At 40.5% G+C, this 18,516-nt stretch overlaps 1 pseudogene across 1 annotated transcript; it reads left to right on the top strand.

Moving 5' to 3' along the window:
- Positions 1-1,253: 1,253 nt before the first annotated feature.
- Positions 1,254-2,440, top strand: LOC309847257 (adenylosuccinate synthetase isozyme 2 pseudogene; annotated as a pseudogene). The gene has a single exon. The product of its transcript is annotated as an adenylosuccinate synthetase isozyme 2 pseudogene (transcript).
- Positions 2,441-18,516: the final 16,076 nt, after the last annotated feature.

The following is an 18,516-nucleotide window of genomic DNA, read 5'->3' on the forward strand; positions in this document are numbered from 1 at the left end:
ATCTTTATCTTCCCTTAGTTTTTTGTAGTAGTAATACTGTGCTATTGTTTTAAACAATTGTAGGATAAAGCAAATAAGTAAACTATGAGTGTTATTAAGAACTTAAATTGTTAAGAAAGAAGAAATAGCTATATAAAATCAAAGGTAAGAAATAATGTATAATGCTGAATTTGAGTTAGAAATATCATTATTACTTACAGTGCATAAGCCTTCCTCTCAGGCTTTCATAGCTGAGGAACACAGGTTAAGAAGACATTCCAAAATAACAGGCCTGGTCTGTAAAAAAAAAAGAAAAAAAAATCACTGTCTTAAGTAGAGGTGAGTGAACGAACAAAACAACAAAAACCAACCTCTGAGTCTTGACTGGGTCCAGTTCAAACAAAAATCAGCCACAGAAGATGTATGGGGATGGGGCTCAAAGCAAGTAAGTAACTCTTGATCTCCGGGTGGTGAGCTCCAGCCTCATGCTGCGGGTGGTGATTACTTAAAATAGCTAAATAATAAGTAAAATGAGACATGGGTAATAACTAGGAAATTTTGACTAAGGAGTGGATATTAGATAATAATGAAATTATTTCTAATATTCTTAGGTGTGATTATGGTTTAGTAGTTAGAAGAATGTTTTCATTCTAAAGAGTTACAGGCTAAATATTAGAGCTGATGTGTCATGATGTCTGTAACCAACTTCCATATATATAAATATATATATATACACACACATATTTATACATTAAGGAAAATGGTAATGTTACTAACTATTGAATCTACGTCATGTTAATAATTGCTGAATCTAGGGGTGTCTGGGTGGCTCAGTGGGTTAAAGCCTCTGCCTTTGGCTCAGGTCATGATCCCAGGGTCCTGGGATCGAGCCCCACATCGGACTCTGCTCAGCTGGGAGCCTGCTTCCTCCTCTCTCTCTGCCTGCCTCTCTGCCTACTTGTGATCTCTGTCAAACAAATAATTAAAATCTTTAAAAATAATAATAATAATTGCTGAATCTAGGTGATAGTTATGATATACAATGCTTATTGTGTTGGTCTTTCAAGTATTCTGTGTATTTGAAATTTTCATTGAAAATTTTGAAGATAAGTGTTTATAGTTAAAAAGGTAAGTAGTTGGGTTGGCCTCTGGCTCCTTCTTTCTCCACATGTGGCTGGTGACCACAGAGCTGTTCAGTGCATGCCCTCCTCACTGCCTGTGTCTCCCTCGGACTCTCCTCACGTCACAGGAGCCACCATGCTGACACCAATCCTATGGCACCTTCCATATGCAACCAGGATTGTGGAGGCCCTGGGGACGTGGCCCAGGGAAAACTGGGTCACCATACTGGACATTGTGGAATAATTAATCCAAATGCTACTATATTCATTGGAAACAGTGTGATAATTCATCTTCCCAGATTATCTGAGGAAGCAGAGAAAAATGTCCAAAGAGGAAAAGGCCTGGAAGGCTAGGAAAAAAGGCTTACCCTAACTGACAGTGCTCCTGTTGTATTTGATTCTCAACAAGGATCTGATGGTCTCCAGGAGCAAAAGAGACAATAAGACAATAAGAAGCCAAAAAAAAAAAAAAAAAAGGGTACCACAAAAAAGGGCATGGGCCCAGTTTAATCCCAAAGCTACTTGGAGTGAACTGATCTTATTTCTGACTTTAATGGCTTCTCTGAGAGGTTCAAAGTTCTAGCTAACCAATACAAATAACATGCCCCACTTTGGAAATTAACAATTAAGTAAATTACAAAACCTCAAGGGCTATATGGAAAGGATTAAACCAATGGTGAGAGATGGTTTCCTCTCCGAGGTCCTGCATGGACCACCAAAGAAAATCTTGGTAGAAGGTGCCAATGCAGAACTACTAGATAGTAATTTTAGGACTTATCCTTTTGTAACCTCTTCAAACTGTACAGTGGGAGGTGTCTGTACCTGATTGGGTATACTTTCCCAAAATGCTGGAGAAGTGATGGGGTCCTAAAATCATACAAAACTCAAGTTGGCACTGGTGACTTCACTACAGAGTAAGACAATGAAAGTGGAGAATTAATACAAAAAGAGGTGGAGGGTTTGGGGTAGCCACTGGAAGGAGAAAAAGATGGGTCTGGCTGGACCTCATCTCACTCAAATGTGCTCAAATGATTAATGAATTTCCTGTGTTGGCACTTAAAAGAATAGATATTTTGGACACATTTACAGAAATCAAATTTGGAGTTGCTTACAAGGTAGATGGTGAAATCCTTCCTCATTTCCCAGGAAACCAAGAAATCTTAAATAAATCTTAAAGCTCAGTATAAGGCTCTTCCAGGTTGGAACATAGATAATCGAATGCAAGGATATTTGAAGAACTACCTGTTAAGGCCCAAAATTACATTCATTTTATTGAAGAAGAGCTTCAAGTTCCAGTTAAATGGATTGGTAGAGGTAAATCCAGAGAGTTTATGATTTGATTCTTTTAAGGATTTCCAGTGATACCAGAAACACTCCTTGAGGTATGGAGTGGGGTGGGAAGAGGACTTTCGTAAATATATCATTGATGGGGAGCCTGGGTGGCTCAGTCGGTTAAAGCCTCTGCCTTTGGCTCAGGTCATGATCCCAGGGTCCTGGGATCATGTCCCCCATTGGGCTCTCGGCTCAGCAGGGAGCCTGCTTCCTCCTCTCTCTCTCTGCCTGTCTCTCTGCTACTTGTGATCTCTGTCAAATAAATAAATAAAATCCTTAAAAATATATATATCATTCATGATCTTCAAATTTCAAGAATAAAGACACCAAAGTGAGTTTTAAGCCCTTCCACAGTTTCTAGTCATTTAAGATGCTAGCTGGTGTAGAGAGAAACTGTGGCATGTGCCAGCGTCAGTCACGTCCGCTAGGTGAACTGCCGAGTCATGCGTTGCTCCCACTGTTCACAGCGCCACATTTTCTTTTGGTGTTTGGAAATAGTATGATCCATGCTGCTTTAAATCTAAAATAGAATTCCTTTCAGTGTAGTTTCTCTTCATCATTGTCATTGTGTGTTCTTGGGCTTTACCTCAATCAAAAGGTAAGGACAATTCATGCAGTTTTGCACAAATATTTGCCACATTCTGGTCATTCAGTTGTCATTATAATCTTTGCTATTATAAAAAAGTGGTGAAAAGTAGGGTTCTGTAAACTTTTGTAATGCTATAAATTCTGTCTAACTTGTAAACTGTTCATTTTCTGCTGAGACCATTGCAAATTTGAGCTTTGGCGAGGAAGGGAGGTTATATTCATGTAACCTTTAGTTTGTATCAAACACAAAATTTATTTCTCTGTGTGTCATTTAATACATTTAACATTAAATTAAATACTCAGAGAAAGTTATTCCCTAAAACAACAATCTCAATGTTAAAAAAAAAATTAGTTATTTAAAGTTCATTATGATAAATGGTAGATGTTTTCCTTTAATTTCAGGCATTAACTCTGAGATGTATAGCTGTACTTCTTTATTTTACCATTATTTCTAAATCCAGTGGGTTGATTCTTCAGCATTGTGCATGCCGTTATGCCTACAAAATCATTTATAAGTGTCAAAATGAACCCAAATTGTCACTCATAATTTTGATCATGCCTTTACTTTTTTCTTTTCTGGGAAAAAAGAAGTGTTGTTTCAACAATTAGGCTTAACATACTGTGTTATTCTTCAATGAATTAATTTAAATGTTTAAATTAGGTGCCACTTAAATTTATGTTATTATACAATCATTTCTAGTAAAAAATAAATTCATAAATAATAATAGAAAGGTAAATACTCAGCTACATATTATTAAAACTAGCTATTAAATTACATTTATTAAGTTAGGTATTATATTAAAGCAGCTATTGAAGTAGCTATTCAGAACTAATCATTCCTCAAAAGCTACAATTTTACTATAGAATTCAGTAAACCGACGACTATACATAACAGTGAAAGACTGTAAGAAAGTCAACAGATGATGCCTGCTCATGTGTTGGAAGAGGATGGGGGATGAGGAGGAGGAGAGAGGACATAATCCTAAAACATACACCTAGAAGAAGGGGCTCAGATTTTCTTTCTAATTTTCCCCATATTTAAAAAAATAAAAGTTTCATTTACACTGAAACCTGACGATTTCAGTTTGTTTAACTGCAGTTAAGATGAGCAGAATTTTATAGAAGAGAAGCTCGTTATATATGAAGATCTATGGAAATACCCTGTAAACATGGTACCTAACCTAGCACATTGATGGCCAAAAGGCAGTTCAACCTAATTCTGGTTCCATTTCCTAGAAAAATGGCACCATCTGCTGGCTGGGCAAAGGCAGAATCCATAGGCCTGACCTGTCTCTTTTCACAAATCAGTGAAATCAGTTCCGTAGTGCAAAACTTTCAGGATTCATCTGGGAAAAGAGATCAGAGTACATTCATTGATGTTTATCACTCGGGCAGAGAAGACAGATAAACTCTTTCATTTCAACGCCTTAAAATTTATATGAGCTGTTCAGAAGGTTGCTTCTTGTTTTTTAGTAGAGAATGGTGATGTTTACCAAGCTATCAAGGGTCTTAAGACTAGAGTAGACCACTCTTTAACAATTTCACCACCATATCCACCCCCCATCAGTTACTGAGCAAGAGTCTACATCTCTGCTCTCAGATTTGCTTTGCTTTTGTAGAAACATCCAATAATGTGGTGATAAGTTCAACAGAATGATATATTTGTTATGTCCCCAAGGAGGAGACAGCCAACATTTCAATCTTCAAGTGGCCTCAACACAGCCACAGATTTAAGAGGGTGATGTGCCCGCAACAGACACAGACACTCTGGACAAATGAAGATGTATGTGTTAAGAAACTCTGGTTTCTTAACCTGGTAGGCGATCCGAAACCCAAGAAGTTAAAACTGCCTTTTTTTTTTTTTTTTTTTAAATCCTTTCTCTTAAACCCTATACTGGATCTCTCCTGACTTTCCCAGAGTGGCAACAGGGTCCCCTAAGAAAAATTATTTCAACACTGTTATAGGCAAAATTTTGGCGTCCAAAATTCCTATGTTGTAGTCCTACTTCTAGAATCTCCAGCTGACTGTGTTTGGAGACAGGGTATTTAAAGAGGTAATTGACATGAAATGAGTTCATTAGGGTAGGCCCATATCTAATGTGACAAATCTAGTGTCCTTCAAGGAAGAGCAGGGTAGGACACAGTCACACAGAAAGAAGACCATGGGAAGAAAGGATGGAAAGGCAGTCATCTACAAGCCAAGGCGAGAGGCCTCAGAAGAAGCCAACCCCAGACACCTTGATCTCAGAAACCCTGCAGCCTCCAGAATTGTCAAAAAAGAACTTTCTGTTATTTCAGCCACCTGGTCTGTGGTTCTTTGTTATGGCAGCCCCAGCAAAAACATAATCCTATCTTTACACAGCAGCTGAAAGAAAGGAAAGCAAGAGAAGTAACAGGACATGATCCCAAACAGTAGCACATTCCAGAAAGAGGGAGTTTTGGCTGTCTTCCTTGCTACCACCCAAGCTCCAACTGCAATGGCTCATGGAGAGTTTCTAAGGACCCCATTATGTCTTTGCCCCATGTCAGAGTTCCTCTTCCGTGGAATGGAAGTAAGATTAGGAAGCTCTGAGCTTCACCTGGAGGTTAGAGAATGTAGCCAGCAATTAAGCGGTTATTGTCCTATACATAACAAGTAGCAAAAAATGTGTTGCTGAACAATAAGTAGGCTGTGAACAGGGAAAGGGAACCTCTTTTCTTTTTAAGTTAATTGCAACCATTCCCCTTCTCTAATTGCAAAAGTAAAACATTTTTATTGCAGAAAATATAAAAGATATAAGATACAAAGAAGAGAAGTCATCTGTAGTCCTCACTCGGAGACAACTCTTCATTGTTTTAATGTTTCATTCCAGTCATTTTTCTATGCATATGTTTAACCAAATTAGATACACATACAGAGTTTTATATTTTGCATTTGCCCCTTATCATATGGATAAAAATGTTCTCATTTCTTTAAATATTACTCTTCTCCCCATTTTCTTGGGACTTGTGCAATCCTTCGCAGGGAGGCGAGTGACTCACTTCCAAGTGGGCCTCCCAGTTCCACGTGACCACCACCAGCCCACCAGTGACAACGGTCTACTCAGAGTCACCAAGGCAAGGAACATTCACTGATCAGCCCCCTCACTCTTGTAGGTGACACACAGTCCACTGGAGTCAACGAGTCAACGTGAGTGGCCAAGGAAAGGACAATGGTCACGCAAACATAGAGAAACTCCCCCTTTATTCAAGTAGTTAGAGACTGAAATTATTAAACAGAGGCTCTAGGGTTCTCCCTTTAACGTTCTTTGCTGATGACCTACTTGGCCTGAGTAAACTTTCACACTCCTTTAATACAAATTCATCCTACCTTTGACATCAGGCCGCTGTGGAACCAAGTTCATGCTGTCTGTCAGCTCCCTTGGTCTCTGGAGAATCCACCTGTGCTTCTGTCTTGGTGTTTATACCCATATCTCTGCCACAGGTGGAAACTGTCTCCTCTTGCCCTTTTTCCCATGTACCTTATCTATGCAACTCATTAAATAACACAGAGACCAACATCAGCCACCGTTACACACAAACACACACGCACATGCGCGCGCGCACACACACACACACACACACACACACGACCACGCGCAGCTCACTTTACTCCACTTCTGAACTCACAGGAGCCTGAACTCCCACTCCCCACTTCTAGGTGCTCTGCTGCAGAAAACTCAACAAACTCTCAGAGTAACGCTTCTCTAAATTTTAAAAATAAGAGAACACAGAGGCCAGAAGCAAAATGACCTGCCCAAGACCACACAGCAAATAAGGGGATGAACTAGAATCTGAAGCCAGGCATTCTGGTTCCCGAGTTCCTGGGCTTCATGGGTATATCTTATTACTAACAATGATTAACATTTCTTGAGGATGTGCTCTACGCCAGATGCTGTGTTGAGCCAAATCTCTTAACAATGCTGGAAGGTAAGTATCAGTGTGAGTTCCAGGTGACAGTTGAGAACACTGGGTATATTACAGTCACTACACCTTACCTGGTCAAACACCGGCTTTACTGGCTACGTGATAGAGGGATTTTTTTAGTTTTGTTTTCATTTTTTGAAACTGATTTTTAAATATCTGCTTTTATCTATAATGACATTCACTTTTTTGGTTGTATAATGCCCTATTCATGGGTCCACCGAGGCAGGTATCCAGCACCACAATCAAGATACAGAATAGGGGACGCCTGGGTGGCTCAGTTGGTTGGACGACTGCCTTCGGCTCAGGTCATGATCCCGGAGTCCCGGGATCGAGTCCCGCATCGGGCTCCCAGCTGCATGGGGAGTCTGCTTCTCCCTCTGACCTTCTCCTCGCTCATGCTCTCTCTCACTGTCTCTCTCTCAAATAAATAAATAAAATCTTTAAAAAAAAAATAAATAAATAAATAAATAAAATAAAAAAAAAAAAAAAAAAAGATACAGAATAGTTCCATCACCCCTAAAATTCCCTTGGGTTCTTCCTTTGTAATCAAACATTCCCCAGTCCCATCCTCTGGCCCTGTCCTTTCGTCCTAAAACAGCCCAGTCTGCTCAACATCACACCCTTCTCTGCATTTTAATGTGATTATGTTTACAGACTTCATAATATTGAGCTACCGTGAACATTTAGGAGAAATGTCTTTGGTCATGGTGTATTTTCTCCTAGTGCACTGCTGGAATACATTTGCTAGTATTTTATTAGGATTTTTGCATCAACAATTATAACTGAGGTTAGTTTGTGGTTTCCTTTCTCATGCTATTTTGGTCAGGTTTTAGATCAGTGTCATACGGGCGTATAAGATAATGGGGTTGCTTCCTACTTTCTCTGTGGTACAGACGAATTAAAATAACATCAGATTCAGGGAACCTGGGTGGCTCAGCCAGTTGGGTGTCAGACTTGATTTCAGCTCAGGTCATGATCTGAAGGTCATGAGATCGAGCCCCATGTCAGGCTCTGCACTTAGCACAGAGTTTGCTTGAGATCCTCTCCCTCTCACCCTCCCCTGCTCAAACTCTCTTGTGCACTCTCCCTCTCTCTCTAAAATAAAATAAATAAAATCTTTAAAAAAAATCACATTAGATTCATCTTTTCCATAGAGGTCTGTCAGGTACCTTTTGATAAGTAAAACAGATTTACTGACACAAGACACAGACCAGGGTCATCTCTGCCCCCACACACAGGCCTTCCTTCATTTCCACGCCTCACTTTATTTTCCTCACTTGCCTCGCCTCAGCCCTTCTTTCTGCTCCTCCACAGAGTCTCCACAAGAGCCTGTTTCCAAACCTGCCTTTTCAGTACTCCCCTCATTTCACCAGAAAAATGCCAGTTATAGCATATTTAAATTTTTCATTTGCTTATGTCACATTACCAAGTTCATTTGAAATTATAAATTACAAAACTTTTCACCAAATTAGTTTAGTTCTTTTGTTTGTCTGTTTTGTTTTTTTATTAAGAGCCAGAGAGCAGGAGGAGGGGCCCAGGGGGAGGGAGAGAGAAAATCTCAAGTAGCTGGACCCCAACATGGGGCTCAGTTTCCATGACCCCAAGCTCATGACCTGAGCTGAAACCAAGAATTGGACACTTAATCAACTGAGCCACTCAAATGTCCCAAGTTATTTATTTCAAAACAATATTTTGTAGGGGGAGAAAGGTGGCCAAAGAGTGTTTCCCAGCATGCCGCGGCCAACCTAATTCTATTCTCTGGGTTTTTTTGTTCCATATCATGAAGAGAGGAATTGGGGAGCAAAATCTATAAAGATTTCATACAACAGCAGTTATGTTCATAGAAGCAAAAGTGAATGGAGAGCAGAAATAATTCTGTGACTAAAAGTGTAGGGATGGAAGATGCAGGACATATCATGGCATGAAATGTCCATTTAACTGTGTGTCTACAGATCTGGCCTCAGAGTGAAACCAATTAGCTGCTTTTAAACTCTCAAGGCTATTTTCAGGTAATGGTATAAGATATTTCATTTTTGACAACTCTATAAACTGTATTTTGGATGACTCAATCTAACTTTGTTTTTGCCTTAAAAAGTAAACTAAGGGGCCCCTTTAACACTTTGGGTTTTTTTTTTTTTTCTCTTACAATTCTTCTCTAGGGTAATAAGCACTAAAAGTTAATTTAAGTAAGTTTGAATGTGACTCTATTTTATTTGCTTATAAAACCACACAGAGATTTGTTTATACCATTTTTATATTAAAAAAAAGAAAATTACAACATCAGAGAAGTAAGTTTGAAAAGATATCGGGAGTCTTAGGTCACTTTAAAAACTGGTCCATCACAGGATTTGCTGTGCTCTGGAACAGCACGGCCACTGTGCCAAGGACAGCGCGCCTCCCAGAGGCTTCAGGGTGTGGGCCCCGCTCTGCAATTCATTTGTTGACTCCTGCTCCCTCTGCTGGCTCCACAGCTCAGTGACCAGCCCGAACAGGACGTGTGTCAGGCCCGGAATGGGCCTCAGGAACGGCAAAGACTAGTAACTAGCACTAGTCAGCCAGAGAAAGACAAATGCCATAGGATTTCATTCATATGTGGAATTTAAGAAACAGAACAGACGAACATAGGGAAAAAAAAAAATAAGATGAAATCAGAAGAGACAAGCCACAAGAGTCTCTTCAACTCTAGGGAGCACACTGAGGGCTGCTGGAGGGGAGATGGTGGGGAAATGGGGGGACCAGGGGCTGGGCATTAAGGAGGGCACGTGTTGTGACGAGCACTGGGTGTTCTATGCAGCTCATGAATCACTAATCTCTACCTCTGAAACCAATAATACACTATATGTTAATTAATTGCTAAAATTTAAAAACAGACTCGTACAAATGGGCAAACGGAGCCCCAGTGGGTGACAGATCTTGTTCAAATTCATAAAGTCAGTGACAGGGTTGGTGCTGTGACCGCAGGCTATCCACAATGCCACACAGCCCTCACAAATGCAAAACAGTCACAGCTCTTCAGACATTCTAGCACTTAGTGATATTCCTAAACTTGACCTATGTTAAAAAAAATAAAAATGTATTTCAAGGTGCATATACTATTAATTTGTAATGCATGCATAATGGTTGACATTTTAGCAGAGTTAACAGAAAGGTTTTTAAAAAAGAAAACAAAAAGTTCTGCTATTGATAGTAGTGATACATAGGATAAAAATAATGACTCTACAAAACATTATGATGAGCGAAACAGGCCAGAAAGAAAATAGTTCATTCATAAGATTCCATTGACGTGAAAGTTCTATTTCCAGAAGAGGTGCATCAGTGATGATAGAAATCAAACCAGTTTGGTTACCTGGAGCAGGAGAAACTTTAAATGGACATAAGCAAACTATCTGGGGTGATGGAAACATTCTATATCTTGATTGTACCACTGGTTACACAGTCACACATGTTTGTCAAAACTCACTGAATTATACATTTTTAAGTGAATGCATTTTTTATTAAAAGTTGTGTGTCAATAAAGTTAACTTACAAAAAAGTTCTGAGGGCGCCCTGGGTGGCTCAGTTGTTTAAGTGTCAGACTTTTTTTTTTTTTTTAGATTGCATTTATTTATTTGACAGAGAGAGAGAAAGAGCAATCACAAGTAGACAGAGAGGGAGGTGGGGGTGGGGGGGAGCAGGCTCCCTGCTGAGCAGAGAGCCTGATGCAGGGCTCGATCCCAGAACCCTAAGATCATGACCCAAGCTGAAGGCAGAGACCCAACCCACTGAGCCACCCAGGGGCCCCAGGCATCAGACTCTTGATTTTCAGGTCATGATCTTCAGGCTGTGGGACTGAACCCCACATCAGGCCCCATGTTGAGTGTGGAACCTGTTTGAGGAGTCTCTCTCCCTCTCGCTCTGCCCCTCCCCCTGCCCCAAACAACCTCTCTAAAAAAACTTTTAAAAAAGAAAAAAAAAATTTTCTGTACTAGTTAAATCATAAAATGTAATCATAATCGGTTCTTTCAATCTGAATATACTTGGACTCAGTTTTTAAAAGAGGAAAAAGAATAGATACTATCTTCAATTTTTTAGCCACAAACTTTTATTTCCTTTAAAGAACAAAAATCTGAGGATGCCTGGGGGGCTCAGTTCATTAAGTGGCTGCCTTCAAATCAGCTCACGATCCCAGCCTGCTGGGATCAAGTCCCGTCAGGCTCCCTGCTCAGTGGGGAGTCTGCCTCTCCCTCTGCCTGCTGCTCCCCCTGTTTGTGTGTGCTCTCCTCTCTCTCTCTGACAAATAAATAAAATCTTTAAAAATAGATACATAAATTAAAATAAAGAACAAAGATCTCGAACCAAAAGGCAGGGAGGGTTAGAGAGAGGACTCACTGTCTCTACATGTTCTGGTGGAAGATAATCCAGTGCCAAAGCCAGCACACCGACAGGAGGAGGAAAATTATAGTGTGAGTAAAGCACTGGATGAGAAAGTCTTCCTCATCCCAACCCCTCTCGGTGGCACTTGTTCAGGTGTGGCCCAAAGGCCTACATGCATGTGGCAGAGGCAAAAGCAGGACAGAGTGAAGCACTGGAGTCCCCAGGATGCCCGGAGGCATGCGCACTGGGGTGGGTACTCAGCTGGTGGGTGGGACGGAGGCAAAGCTTCTCCTCTGCAGATGACCTAGAGAAGCCAGGTCTCTCTCTGGTGCACCAGCACCCACGTTGCAGAACAACCCTGCTTTCATCTGCCACGCTTCAGAAACACCCTCCCATGATTATTACTCTATGGCATGCCGTCTTACGCATAGTGAATTAGGAGTTAGATGGAAAGAGCTGTTCTGAATTCTGTGATCGAATTAGCTTGTAAGAAAGTGAACTAAACAAGTGTTTCCTGTTATATCTATCTCCCCAAGAGAGGGATATTTTATGTTTCACGGTTTTATTTGACTCCTATGTCATTGGTAGGAGACATTGCTTCGGGCATGACACAATCCAGAGAATGCTATGTTGTCTGAGACAGCTAAGAATGTGGTGGCAGCAACAGAGAGTACACTCTCTGTGTACTCCCAAGGTGGTAAATAAACTAATAACAACACATACTGTGTTGTTAAATGAGATAGTACTTCTGTATTATACTTCTATATTAAATGAGATAGTGTACACTATTACTACACTAAACTATTAGTTTAAACTATCTCATTTAATCCTCATATCAACCCTATCGTGGAAGTACTAGTATTTCCCCCGTATCACAGTTGAAGAAACTGGGGCAGAGAGAAAGATGTTCAGCAACTTGACCAAGGTTATAGAATTAGTGAAGGTCAAGGCCAAAAGCATATCCATGCTGAGTACAGAGCTCATACTTTTAATGATCATGGGCTAGTCCTCTCGGCAGAAGAAGGAAATAAAGGGGTGGGTCCTTTAGACCTTTGGTACCTAAAATGTGGGCCATGGGTCAGCAGCATCACCATCAACTGGAGGTTGTCAACAATACACAGCCACAGGCCCCCCTCGGAACCTACTAAATTAGAATTGGCATTTTAAGAGATCTTCAGGGGATTCATTAAAATTTGTTAAGCATGGCTCTAAAGAAGAAAGCTTTAGGTATTTCTTGTTTTGTTTTGGTTTGCTTTTGTTTTCGTTCCAGACTCCTTTGAGAATTTGATGAAAGTTATGGACCCTGAGCATACCATGCACAGGATTTCAAAGAACTCATGGACTCATGCTTAGAAAACCCTCCTGTAGAGGGTGTGAAAATGCTGGAACCAGTCTTTTATACCGTCCATGCGTTATTACATTTAACCCTTATAAACCCACTACTGATAACAGAAACTTGAAGAGGTTAACTTGCCTTGGTCAGAGCTAGGACATGGTGACACCAGCGTCAAATCTGGACATTCTGTTGCCAGGGTCAAGCTAGCACACCAAGCTGCCTAGGCATAACTCAGCCACAGTGATGCTAAAGCACATCCCAACAGAACTTGCCCTCTCTTTGACAAGATCTCCATCTAGACTACTGTTCTGAAAGAAACACTGATGTGATGAAGAAGAAAGGGACACTGCCTAGAGGAAGGAGGCTGGCCGGATGGACCCCAGCAATCTATGAATGGTGGATGTTCACCCAGATCCCCCTGGCGTATCTTTCTGACACACTTCCAACCTGCATAGCCTCAAGTGACATGCTAATCCATGATCAGCGCCTACTGCACTATTCTACTCTAAGCCATGGTTGATACATTCAATGTCAAGTGCCAACTGATTAACTGGTAGTAACTTCTTGGTTTTCGACACTTGAAGACTGACTTGATTAGTGATTGATCACAGAAGACCATGATTGATGAGTAATGTCTGCCCCCAAGAGCACAGGATAACATAGCAATTGTAGAACTAGCATCACTTATTTGCCACCTGGTACATTTAATCACTTCTTAATCCCCCTGGATTTTTATTCCTTTATTTAACATGCCCATACTATGTGAATTCTGTACAAGCAGCAGAAGGACTCTTATCTATCCTAACAGAGTAAGGTACATAACATGCCTGACAGAATGGAGAATTATTATATTTATACACACCTTAAACACTTTCTTTTCTATTAAAACACTTAAATCCATGTGTATTAACCAATTTTGGATGTAGGGCTGCCTTTTTTTGCTTCTGGGTACACTCTTTGGAGCACTCTATGGGTTTGTTTGGTTTTTTTTCATACTGCATTACTGCTTAAAGAATGAAAGTAATCAGAAGACTTTTACCTGATTTTTTTCCCACCAGTAAAAAATGGCTTCCCCACACCTAATCCCAAAAGTTAAAATTTTATGGAAAATTCAGCTCTATAGTCTTTCCAAGCATTGGACTTAGTTGTCAGAGTAACAACTCTTCTCTTTCCCCCTTATAGGTTACCAAACCACATAATATTTCATTAAATTATATAATTACTGTAACCAGTACAGCTGATACAGAGAGATTTGGAGAAGAACCACAACTGTTTACTGGACAGGATACTACTCAACCAGCTATAGGGAGCATGCACGGATATGTGTTACAGAGAACTGGAGAGCATTAGTTACTGTGATGAGACGAGCCACTGATGGCCAGTTAGAAGTCTCTGTTGTGCTACCCTGAGACCTCCCTAGTGGCATTCAATTAAACAGGACTCTCTATTAACCAGAATTTCTAACATATGATGCCCATAATGATGACCATAAGTCATTAAAGAGCCTGTTATAACTTGAGGGGTGTCTGGGTGGCTCAGTCAGTTGAGACCAACTCTTGGCTTCAGCTCAGGTCATAATCTCATGGATGATGGGATCGAACCCTGTGTTGGGCTCCATGTTCAGCAGAGAGCCTGCTTGGAGATTCTCTCCCTCTGCCTTCCCCCCACTCACACATGTGCATCCTCTATCCCTCTCAAATAAAAAAAAAATCAATCTTTTTTTAAAAAGATCCTAATGTAATTTTGAATTATAAAATGAAGGGAGACAAAAGATTAAAGTATGTTCAGGAACTCCTTGTTGATTCACTTTTTTTTTTCCTTTGGTCTTTTGACATTAGTTTGTACTATCCTGGAATTTAGGAATCCCTGTAATTCATTTCTGGAACAAGGAAAGGTTAAAAATATATATAAAAAAAATAAGTTCATTATCTCTATATTGTTTAAATAATTTTATTGCATTCAATACCCTGAAGAAAGAACTTCTCTTGGCCTCTATTAACATAAACCAAACATAGCAGTGGACAGTCTAGAGCTGGAAGGGCCACCCTATGGTCATCAAGAGCACAGGCTCTTCCTTTCTGCTTCAATAACTTAACTGTGATTTCCATCTTCAAGTTTGCCTCACAGTCTCGAGATGGCTCATACAACTCCAGCAATCTAGGCAGGATAAAGAGAAAAGGAAGGAATTGGCACAAAGGCTGTGCTTTCTGGCCAACTCTGCACCTTCAGAAAAAGGTCCTTGGGAAGTCCCATCGAGTGACCTCTGCATACTTATTATTTGTGCCCTATCTATCTATGCATAAAATATCATTTTATAGCTAGGCACGTGGCCAGATGCAACAACTACAGAGGAAGAGAGAAAGACTAGATATTGAATAGACAATCAACAGTGCTTCCCATAAAATACAGTCCTTGCAGGACATTCTTAAAACCTGATGATATGATAAACAACTTACGTCCTGACTGTCCAGGGAAGAGGGAATTTACTGTATATTGTTTTGCATTTACTGATCTCCTACTTGAGAAAAGCTGCTACAGATACATTTTAGGCACCATGTAGAATATTTGCTTTACTCACTCTCTGTATCCATTTCTACCCACACACCATGCAGGACATTAGTCTTGGGTGCCATCTCCAGTTCATGTGGGAGCTGCCAAGTGGAGAATTCCACTTCTACCAAGTACATATTGTGCGCGCCCAATTCTGTGGTTGTGAGCTTTCAGAAGCTTTTAGAAGTCAAGCCCATCTTCTCAGTTTTTGCCAATCAGTTGCATCTGAGAGCACTAGATGCTCTAGCCTGGCAGCAAAAAGTAGCCAACTGGACCACCCAGGATGGGTCCGTCTCCACTTTCTCTTTTCTCGTCTTTAAGGAAGCCAACACTTATTTTAAGGCTGCAGTGAGGTCTCTTCTTCAGTACCCAATCCAACATTTGCTACAGTGTATCTTAGACTCATTTGGAAATATAATTCACTAAATATTTTATAAGCCCTTAACTGGGGGGGGGGGGGGCTGCCCTAAAGGAGGTCATGCTCCTAGCAAAGGAGATAAGATGCACAACACTGATCAAGGTGTAAAAGAAAGGCCTGGAGAAATTTTAGAGGAATGTCTATGTCTTCCTTAATCTGCTAACCTAATGCCTGAACAAGCCCCAACCCACAGGCACATTCCTTCCTTGTAGCTGGCTCAGACACTCCGCTTAGTTTTGCCTTCATGAGGAAGACAGTGGATTGTCTCACACTCTCTTTTTAGGTATTAAAGTGCAGTTCATCAAGCATCTCCAACCATAATCCTTTAGGGGAGTTTTAATCAATTCCTTCTACTTTCTTCATCTCTAATGCTTGCTTCTCTCAGATGCTCAATTGCCTGGCATTGTCACTAATGACAAACCCTTAGTGGGACCAGTTGAGATCATTTTAGCTTCTGTTGGGCTTGAACCATGGTCATCACCACCAATCCCAACCACTTAGCATGGCCCATGCTCCCAGACTGATAGTCTGATGGATACAGAAACTCACATGAGCTCCAATCTAGCACCACTCTTTCAGGTATTACTTCCATATCAGATAAGGTGCCTTTATGTCCCCAACTCCACATGTCCCAGCATCCAAACTTACAATGGTGGGGAAATGCCCTTTCTCTTACTTTCCTGGATACATGAATTGCATCCTCCTAATGTATAAGCAAATTGTCTGAGGTCATGCAATCTTAATTCCCAATGAACACAGTAGGGCAAGAATTCTGCGTTATTGATACACAAATAAATAAAAATGCAGTATAAACCAATTAGCAACAGATATGTTTAAGGAAGATAATATAATAGGTATATTCTGGCAGTAAGAATGTTCAGCAATACATATATAATTTGTTTTTCCACCTAAAATACTTTCTTTCTATACAGTAGCCCATTTAGGCTTCTCACCTGTCCCGGGATATACATCAATAGTGCCAATATTTTTATCTTTCTTTTAAACACCAGAAAACAGAGTCTTAGGGTAAATAATTTTCTTAAAATCTCTCAGCTAGAACAATAGAATCTAAACGAAAACCCAGACATTCTGTCCAGAACTACTGTGCCTTCTACTACATTATCTGCTCATGGTGTTGCTCATAATGTTCAGCTAATTGTGTGGTAGCCCTAACTGAGGAAAAATTTTATAGTTTTATTATTTTTTTTAAGATTTATTTGTTTAGGGGCACCTGGGTAGCTCAGTGTGTTAAGCCTCTGCCTTCAGCTGGGGTCATGGTCTTGGGGCCCTGGGATTGGGCCCCATATCAGGCTCTCTGTTCAGCAGGGAGCCTGCTTCCTCCTCTCCCTCTGTCTGTCTCTCTGCCTACTTGTGATCTCCCTCTGTCAAATAAATAAATAAAATCTTTGGAAAAAAAGAGAGAGAGATTTGTTTATTTTAGAGAGAATATGGAGAGGAGAGGCAGGAGGGGAAGGGGAGGGAAAGAGAGTCATCAGCAGACTCTGCACTGAGTGTGGAGCCCAGTGTGGGGCTCTACCCCATGATGCTGAGATCATGACTGAGCCAAAAAAAAAAAAAAAAAAAAAGTCAGACACTTAACCAACTGTGCCACCCAGATACTGCTATTATTTTTTTAAAGATGGAGACAGAATTTTATTTTCTTAAGTTTTTATTTAAATTCCAGTTAGTTAATACACAGTATAATATTGGTTTCAGGTGTACAATATAGTGATTCAACACTTCCATATAACACCTGGGGTTCATCACGACAAGCATACTCCTTAATCCCCAACTCCTTTTTAACCCATCCCCCATCTACCTACCCTTAAGATCCTTTTTTTAAAGCAGGCTCCACACCCAGTGTGGGTCTTAAATTTACAACCCCAAGATCAAGAGTTGCATGCTCTACCAATTGAGCCAGCCGGGTGCCCCTGAACATTTTAAAATCTCCACCCTTTTCAGGATCCAAAAACCACTATGTGAGTTTACACATCCTCCTTAAGTTACTGAAATGAATTAGTCCTTTACGTCTTTGGTACTTTTCCCGGTGAAAGATGGAGTAATCCCCTTCTCCTTGAATGTGGGCTGACCAACATAATACCGCAGAAATGATGTTCTGGGATTTCCGAGGTCATAAGAAGACCTCTGTCAAGGCCTCATACAACTCACTCTTGAAGCCAGCCCCTATGCTGTGAGGAAGCCCAAACAACCCTGGGGAGAGAGCCATGAGGAGAGGAACCAAGGCTCCAGGAGACAGCCCAGGCTGAACTCCCAGCAGGAAGCCAGCACCAGCTTGCGAGCGATGTGAATGAGCCTTCTTGGAAATGACCAACCCTGGCCTTGGCAGGACAGATGAGCTGTCCCCATGCAGCCCTGCCCAACTGGCAGATGTGTGGACTATACAGATGTCTGTTCTTATGTTAAGCCACCAAGTTTTGGGGTGGTTTGTTTTATAGCACATAACCGGAATCTACCTTTTCTGAAACCTTCAGGCCCAAAAACCTAGCAAAAAGCAATATGGGGGACCTAGCTGGTTTAGTTGGGAGAGCATGAAACTCTTGATCTTCGGTCATGAGTTCAAGCCCCACATTGACCACAGAGCTTACTTTTTTTAAAAAATGTGGTGGCATACACCAAACTGGGTATGCCCTATATTTTCATCTTTATTTCACTTAGATAGTCTATTTTATAGGAAAAAAAGCAAATGAAGAGAGTATCTTATGATTTGCAAAAGCAAAAAAAAAAAAAAAAGCAATTAGACAAATTGTTTTAAAATGCCTTCAACCCTAAATAATAAAAATCTTATTATAAATATGTTAGTATTTGGTTCAAAACTCTGTGGAAAGAATTAGGCCCTCAAGCTTTTACAGTTCCATGAAGGCCTGCTAAATATA

Source organism: Mustela nivalis (assembly GCF_964662115.1).
Source record: "Mustela nivalis genome assembly, chromosome: 13".
NCBI lineage: Eukaryota > Metazoa > Chordata > Mammalia > Carnivora > Mustelidae > Mustela > Mustela nivalis.